The following is an 8,989-nucleotide window of genomic DNA, read 5'->3' on the forward strand; positions in this document are numbered from 1 at the left end:
TTCGAAAAATGAACTATTATGACCACATGAGAAATATGGAAGTGACTGTGCAAAATTTGGACAATGGGGAGATGAGGTGATATTCACCACCCCTCAAATGGACCAATGAGAAATGAGTATGGACCCTAAAGTTTCAAATTTGAATTAGATAGTTAGTGAAAAAGGGTATAAAACAGCCAGTTGGAAAGAGAGAAAAAAAGCTGTTCCTAAATTTATTTTCGCACCACGACATGCTGTCGGACTGAATGATTTTTGGGTGCAAAAGACTTTGAAATTTCTCCTGACTTTAACTTTTGATGGGGTATAGAATTGAATGCGGAGTCCTGATGGGAGGTAGACATCGAGGAAGATAGAGAGGCAGATTTGGTAACCTGTGTCGTTTTTTCCTGTTCTTTTCTTCTTCCAAAGAAGATCGGTAATAATTCTTTCAAATTTCTTATTTCTAAACTGTTTTACTAATAAATGTCAAATTAATTTAAATCATTTTTCTTCTTGAATATAACTAAGAGAAATGTTTAATAAAAATCATGAATAAAAGTTAGAAATTTATGATTAAAGTCATGACAAAATTATCGAATTAATAAGAGAAATACAGCTAAATGAAATGGTGAATTAAGCTGGTCTTGATTTCCATCAACTTACTTCTACTAGCTGGTCCCTCCACCAAAATAGTTGGGTGCCTTAATGTTACTTTTTATGAATTTAAAAGACCATTGTGATGTCTATAGAATGCATATAATGTATGGAATTTAAAATTGTAGATTAATTAGGGTACTCCCCTGTCCAGCGGCTCGTCCTCTAGTTTCGCTGATCTGTGGAGCAGTGTGATTTGTGTGAATTACTGACTTGCGGTGCTATGGGCCCCACCGACGTGTGAAGTGTGATAGCTCCTGAGTATTCCGTGATGGTTTGGAGGGTTGTTTGAGAGCAGCCATGGATCAGTGACTTCCGCCTCTGGCTGCTGCCTGCTGCCTGCGACTGAAGCGGGGCTTGCTTGTTTATTCTGCAGGTTTCCTGTCCACCTCAGCCAGAGAGGTCCCCATGAAGGAGGCGGTGGAGGTGATGGCGGCGCCGGGGCCCGGCTGCCGATTAGGGCCACGGGCAAGAGGCAGGCCTGGGCGCAGAGCAGGGACTCCTGGCAGGCCTCCGAAGACCCGCCCGCCACCTCACTACACCCACGGGAGCGAGCAGGCCTGGCCGCCGAAGCAGGGTACGTACCCAATGAGAAGATCACGACCTGGCTGGAGGACTGCAGAACCCCCTTCTGAGCCTCTTTGGGTGAGCAGAGTAACCAAAAGGGCATGCTTCTGAAAAATTGTGGAAGTTTTAAAGATGACCTATCTTTGGGAGCTGAAGCAGAGCATCTTAATAACAAAAATAAGCAATTGGACTCAACGTGCAATGGGATGTCGGCTCAGGACCGGTGACTTCTGTTTTTCCAGAAAGGTCGAAGCATGAATTCCACTGGGCCTGGGAAAAGCAGCGGGACAGTTTCACGTGTTTCAGAGTTATTGGAGCTTTATGAAGAAGACCCTGAAGAGATTCTTTACAATCTTGGATTTGGGAGAGATGAGCCGGATATTGCTGCCAAAATACCTTCAAGATTTTTTAACACCTTTTCGTATGCTAGAGGGATTGATATCAAAGTGTACCTGAATTCACAAATGCAGCGAATCAAGGTGGAAAATCCAAACTTTGCCTTAACAAGCCGGTTTCGTCAGATTGAGGTGCTTACTACTGTGGCCAATGCTTTCTCAAGCTTGTATTCCCAAGTTTCTGGAACACCATTGCAGAAGATTTGCAGTTCTGCTTCTGTCAGCAAGGAGCCCCCTCGTCCAGCTCCTCTAAACAGATCGCCGACTGTGGGACTTTTACGGAAAACTTTGTCAAAACTCAATTTACCTGCAGGACAACAGGGTTAAGAAAATAGCTGCTCTCCAAATTCTCCATCAACTGAGAACGAAGAAGGTATGAGTGGTGATCAAAAGTTGCATCTGTACCTATAAAAAAGCAGAGCTCCGTTAGCAATTATGAAATCAACCATCTGGTGGAGGACCAATCTCCTCAAAGATTGCAGCCATGCTCTCTTCATGCACCTTCCCATAGATAGCACTCGTCATGCTCTCTCCATTCTGTAAACTCTGACTAGCAAGACCGACCCCTCTGTGAACATGCTAGAACATGGAGCACCCAAAGCATCCCGGGTGCTTCCTGCAATGCACTAGTCTCTCCTTACATCTGTTCATATTCACAAAGGTTGGGTGGACATTGTAGTATCTGGTATTTCCCTTTAAATGTCTCGTTCTTGCATGCCTTCATATCTTGTGTATCCTTTTGAATTCTGGAGTTCTGTATTCTACAGTGCACTGTTAGAATTCTATGATGTACCCTTTATGTCATTCTACTACCAGACACTGAAGTACATGGATGTGCTTTTCTTCTTACATTAAAGCTACAACTTAACTATAAGTCATTGAACTTCTTTGAATACTACAGACATCTGCGAACGTGTTCTGCCCCTGGTTCTGTGAATCCACCCTCTGAGACTGAAATGCAGCTGCGAAGAGTACTCCATGATATCAGAAATTCTCTTCAGAACCTTAGTCAGTATCCTATGATGAGGGGAAACGAAGTGGAGAATCCTGGTTTTGTTCCTCAGAGACCAGCTATCTTGCCTCTGTATGAAAACACGTTTCAAGAACTGCAAATGATGACAAGAAGCCTAAATTTGTTTAGAACACAAATGATGGACTTGGAACTCAGTATGCTACCTCAGCAAACTATGGTTTATCACCATTGAGTAAAAATATGAAGCTGATCAACTTCAGGGCCTGAGAAATAATGTGCGTATGGAACTTCAAGAGTTAGAAATTCAGCTGGACTAACGATTGCTGCTTCTAGAGGAACAGCTTAGAAATGTACAAATATCTTCTCCTTCCACATTTCAGCCTGTGATGGGGATGTATGGAAGCCGAAGTACTGCTAATCTGTCCTAATGGTTGAATGTTATGGAACCAGTGTCCGAACTCATAAGAGAACAGTCGTATCTAAAATCTGAACTGGGCCAAGGTGACATTTCTTTGGATGCTGGAGCCGAGGCCAAAGAGACAATCTCCTCTCATTTAGCTTCTGATGCTTCTTCAGTATGTTCCAGTATTTCAGCAAACCTGATAAATGTCCCCAGAACAAATAAATCATTTTGGGGAAACAGAAGATTCACTTTCGCCACCGCCAGACTCTGGAACACACTTCAACTTCACAAGAGGGCCCCCTCTCTCCTTGCTTCCGCAAACAACTCAAACATGGTTGTTTAATTAATAATAGACCAGCGCCCACTCTGCCCCATCATCAACCATTCGCAGCGCCGAAACACCCAAGGGTATTTGTGTGCTTAACAAATTGCATAAATAAAAAAATAAAGGAGCAGAAACATAAGACTTAGCTCTTCTGACCAGATTGGAAGAGCCAAGAATTATTTGCCACAACACAAACCCACGTTTCGAGCTTCAGTTGCTTTAACCCCAATACCACTATGCGAGCTTGCACAGTGCTTCAGCCAAGAGCTATTGAAAGCCTTGAAGAAGAAACCTCAAAATCCGAGGAAGTAAAGGTTCCTGTGTCGTCTACCACTGAAGGTAGCGGGAGGACTGCGGCTGACATTGAGGAGTTGCAACAAGTTATACGAGAGATAAAAGAATCTTTTGTTGGGGATTTCCGAAGAGAAGTAGTAAGAAGACTATTAGCAGCTGTATCTTCCCCATTGAGGTCTGCGAATGGAAAGCAGGATGGAAAGCTCTGAAGTAACAGATGGAGGGTTGATCCACAGCGGTAAAAGCTGTTTCACTACTTAAACAATGGATGCAAGAGTGATACACTGAACATGCCAGGCAAACATCAGCCTGCGCTCCAGGAAATACTATTGCTGCTGGGATGGGCTACTGTATGCCATATCTTGTTGTACGGATGCATATATAGATTTCCTTGGACTCGTCTACATAATGTGGGCACTTGGGCTGAGCTCACTGTCTTACTTTTCTAAACTTATAAAAACTGTGTAGGTTTGTAATGATTCACATGTATTTGTATGCCTGTTCTTGGTCTGATGTGTGTAGCTAGAACGTGAAACTTGAATGTAATTCATGTACATAGTGTAGTTTACTATGTTTTGGGTCTTGCTTCTTAAAAACACTGACCTCCATGAGGTACTTATTGTGCAATAATTAACTTTAAGAGCTTGAAACAACCAAATACTCTCTCCAATTACTGTTTGTTGCAGCTTTGTAAGTGGGAGTTGCTATGAGCTGTGTAGGATTTGCACACGTTTGCTCAATCCTACTAATAGTTCTTACACTGAACTTTGTAGCTTTGTAATCTAGATAAATATTCTATTTTCTAAATACCAACTTTATTGGTTTCCAATATTTAACAATGTATGCTCATGAAATGTGCTCATGTATTAGGGTAAGTCTTCTATATTTGGATTACTATTTGAAAAATGATAATATGTTGTGCTTGTGACTGGAACAGGATGACCTCTGCTGTATTATTTGGGGACACAATGCAGGTTAGCGCATTTTCCTCACATCTGTGGAATTGTTTCCTCCACTGTTCCCAGTAAAACGACTCACTGACTCGGGTGACAAACATGAACTGCTAACTGACAACTTTCAAATCAAGAAGATGCTCTAACGCGTGTTTTGAACTGAGAAGTTTGATTGTGGGTGGAAACGTATTTTATACTTAGGTAGCTTTCAACAAAGTTCACATTATATTAGATAAGAATTTGATACGTTTAACTGTAACTAAAAAAATAAAATATATCTTCATCCTAATTTACACCAGCTTGTTTTGGACTACACAAGGGCTGAATCTTAAGCATTTGTGAATGCATGCACAAATATTATTTAAGGGCAGGCAGTGGTCACAGGGACCACTGCCTGCCCTTAAAAATTGAAACTGAAAAGTTTCATTTTTATTTTTTAAATGCATCCCATTTTCCTTTATGGAAAACGGGCTGCATTTTAAAAAAAATAATGCTTTATTTATAAGCAGTCCCAGGCATGGAGGTCTGCTGACCCCAGCAGTCCACGATCCCTGCGGGTGCCTGCCATTCCCAATGGGGTCGCAAATTGCGACAGGATCATTAATATGCAAGAGGCATGCAATTTGCGACCCCATTGGGAATCGCAAACAGTGTTTCAGACACTGTTGTGCACCGCAATTAGCGAGTCGCAAATGCGACGCAATTTGCAACTCACTAATTGGCGGGTCGTACATCTGGCCCATAGTGCTATACAAAATTATTAACTCAGCCTTTCATCCTTCCAAAGTGGGTAAATGAAGTGCCACAAATTGGGTAATAATAATAGTTGTGAATTTTATAGCACTCCGAAGTGCCAGAAGTGAGGTATTTGCCACAACATAAAATATATATATATTTTTATAAAATTTAGTTTTAATATTTTGCATTAAGCTAGGAATTGACACAAACCAGGAACAAAACAAAACACACCTCTACTAAGTTGTTTTAGTTGTATTTACAGTTTAATTTTCTTTTCTTGGAACGGCAAAATCCTTTCTGTTATGCCACTGGCTTTGTCATTTAAGTAGCTTGTGAGAGGAGCTTGTCTCTTCAGCTATAGCGGAAGTGTCAGATAATACCCTAATTGTTCATTTGTGTATGAATTCAGCTGATTCCGCACCTGCCACAGCGGCCAGTTGTTGCTTAGTATCCCTGTTAGACTTATCCTTTCGCCCTGTTCACCCCCATTTTCTTCTGAATTATACTGGTGGTAACTGACTCTGACTGTACCCTGGACTGTGCTAACCAGGCCCAGGGCCAGTGCTGTGTTTAAAAAGGTACATTTAATAGGGTACATTTACAATTGGCAATGACAGACCCTATAAGTCCCTAGTAGATAATAGGGCCAGTGGGTGCAATTTACCTATAAGTCCCTAGTATGTAATAGGATATGGAGGTTTAGAGGCCCAGCAGATTTCCTGCACTTGCGTGTGTGCACCGCTGTGTGCCTTCTGCTTTTAAAGGCAGCCTGGCATTGAAGACGGTCTTTAAAAGTAAATTGTGTGAAAACTCAACTTTGGGTGTAGGAGCACTTTAAAAGTGATAATCTACCTAATTCTACATATTAGGCATCCCCCATGTGTCCCCTAAGTATTCCAGGGGTGTGAGACATGTAACTATAAGCGGGCACCTTATAAAAGATATTTTATATGTCTTGGTGAGGGAGTAATTGCCCATTTCATTTATTCCAAATTGTAGATACTTAGCTCCATTGGCTAACGTTGCAATATTCTATTTAGGTATAACTATTGCTAGGGAAGAAGAAATATCATTCAAGGACTTAATAGATTGGTATTGATAAATGCAACGACTTGACACTGGGGAATTTATATTAACTAGTACAGGAGAGAAGTTATAGAAATGTCACTACTGTTAGCCAACTTCCAGCCTTCTAGTGGTCTTTGCTGATTGGTCAATCTTAACAGGCTTGGACTGGCTACTTTGATTAGGTGATAAGTGACCTGGCTGGAGCAGAGGTTATCTGATGGAGAGAGCTCGGAAGCTGAGAAGGATGGATCCCGCGAAGGTGGCTGGGTAAGTCAAACCTATCTCAAAGAGAGAGCAGATCAGTACGGAATACCCCTATATCCTGTGCCCCAGCCAGATGGCGGGCTTTGGACAAGAATTTGCAGAGGTCAGGGGGCAGGGAGCTAATGTAAATGAGCCACACTGTGAGTTGGTTTAGCTAGCTCTTACTCCTCGGAAGAGAAATCATCAATGTTTTGGATTTTGGAAGTGCAGTGTTTATGGGACCAGAAGATGCCACACTTTGGAGGAAGTTGTCATGCTTTTGGGTGGCACCCAGCCTCTTATTGAACAGAGGCATCCCCTGCTTGTCTCCCGAGAACACTGAATAAATATGTGAGAGCTGCATAGTCTCTCAAATCTGCTGCCTGAAACTACTAGGAAAAGAAGTCTGCCTTGCTGGAATCTGCGTCTGCACCTAAAGGCAGACACTCTAAATGACTATGCATGCAGCAAAATCTGATACTAAAGCCCTGGGGACTGCACTTTGCTTCAAGAAGGATTAAGGAGTTGACTCCCTGCAAGCTACAGGACAAAAGAGCCCACCTGCATCATCTCTACTAAGAGTCACTTTCCTGGAGTGAGTCCAGTGGACTTTTAAGGATTTGGCAGAGTGCATTGTGGGGATTGTAGTCTAGACATCCCAAGGACCATCTAGGAGATTCCAGAACCTTGGATTGGTGTTTTGAATTCTTTGAACCTCCTGAAGTTTGGAGACTTTTGGAGAACTTTTGTGACAAAGCTCCGTGAGGTGAATGACCTGACCTTGAGAGTAAAGCCAACTACCTTCAATCACGACCCAGCCAGGATTTCAGGTTCGTCCCGCTGAAAGCTCAAGAACTCCAGACCACCAGGATTTGACTGTTGTCTCGTGGAAAGTCAAGCCAGCGAGCCCTCACCGAATCCGGCCTGCTGTGGAGCGTCGAGCGAAGTCGGAAGAAAAATCTCTAGAAATATTTCCAAGGGTGAAGGTAAAATTTTAAAGGGGCCTACCGCTTAGTGTATCCCACTAGAGCTTCATTATGGTCAGCCTCAAACTTTGACTTTGTCCAGGTCAAGTGCGACTAGATGTTCCAGAGTAGTACTGTAGGATTTTAAGCACTATACGGTGATTAAAGTTTAAAAATTCATTTCTTACGTTGTTTACATTGGATTTTTATCATTTTGGTGTCTATTTGTTCATATCAATATTTCCTATTTTTATAAAATGGTGTGGTATTTTTATTATGTGTTGTGTCTTACCTATTTGATGTATTGGTGTTTTTAAATGCTTTATACTCCTGTATGCTAAGTTAGGCGTGACTGCTCGTTGTCAGCTACTAAGGGTTGAGCAAGGGGCTAATTTACTGAGACCTATACTGGACCCTGTACCGAGTTAGTGGCCTTATTGCTAGTGGTAGGTACATACTTACACCTACCAATAATCCACGTTCAAACAATCCCTTAAATAATTAGACAGATAAAGCCCTTGACAGGAACCCAGTACTTATTTTTCCGCTTCAGTTATTTACCATAAATAAGAGTAGGAAAACCACACACATCGGAAAAACGGAGGACGAGAAGAATGGAAAAAAACATCAAAAAGGCGAGAATCAGGAACATGGGGGAGTGAGATAAATGCGCAGGTAGTGTCTGGCAGTGAAATAAAGAGGCATGAGGTGGGTTTAAGTGTATGCAGCCTTGGTATCACATCCCAAACAATCCCTGCGCTATTAAAAAAACATAGAAACGATTGATGGTGCAGCGCAGAATTCGTAACATTTCCTGTTATGGAATGGGACCCTGGTGACATAAATTCAATCGCCCTTAAAGAAAGATGTACGAAGTGGATAATTTTCACAAAGTACTAATGAAAACAAGAAGTTAATACTCACAAAGTGCGTTTGATGAACTGAAACAATTTGAAATGCAGGAAGGATGCCAAACCTAACAAAAAGAAAACACGAGCAATGTTTCACTGTGTAATGCAGCCCACGTCCATAAGGTGTCACCAAATACAAGGCTGTGTAGACATCTCTAAAGCAAAACGTTGGAAATTGTTTGCTGTGTTCCCTGCTGGACCCGGCTGGGAAGCAGCTCGGAACAATGGCAGATCGGGGACACATTGATAGCTGTTGGTTGGGAGTGCCTCCTCGAACTCCAGCGAAATATGAAAAAAAATGGCTATGGGTAAAAGGAGAGGGCAGGAGCGGTGAGAGGCGGGACACATGTAAAGGAGGGACAGGGTACATGGGCAGCTACTGAACAAGGAGGTTAAGGGGTCGGTGCCCCCCGTCCCCCCTCCCACAATACTCCCCCCCCCCCCCCCCCCCGGCTGCAATTCAGCGTGAAGGTAGCATGAGAAATACTTTAAAATACAACTTGTTTAGTTTAATGTTCGGT

At 42.4% G+C, this 8,989-nt stretch overlaps 1 pseudogene; it reads left to right on the forward strand.

Moving 5' to 3' along the window:
• Nucleotides 1–1,378: 1,378 nt before the first annotated feature.
• Nucleotides 1,379–3,799, forward strand: LOC147702055 (protein ITPRID2-like; annotated as a pseudogene).
• Nucleotides 3,800–8,989: the final 5,190 nt, after the last annotated feature.

Source organism: Lissotriton vulgaris, chromosome 7 (genome assembly GCF_964263255.1).
Source record: "Lissotriton vulgaris chromosome 7, aLisVul1.2, whole genome shotgun sequence".
Classification (NCBI taxonomy): Eukaryota; Metazoa; Chordata; class Amphibia; order Caudata; family Salamandridae; genus Lissotriton; species Lissotriton vulgaris.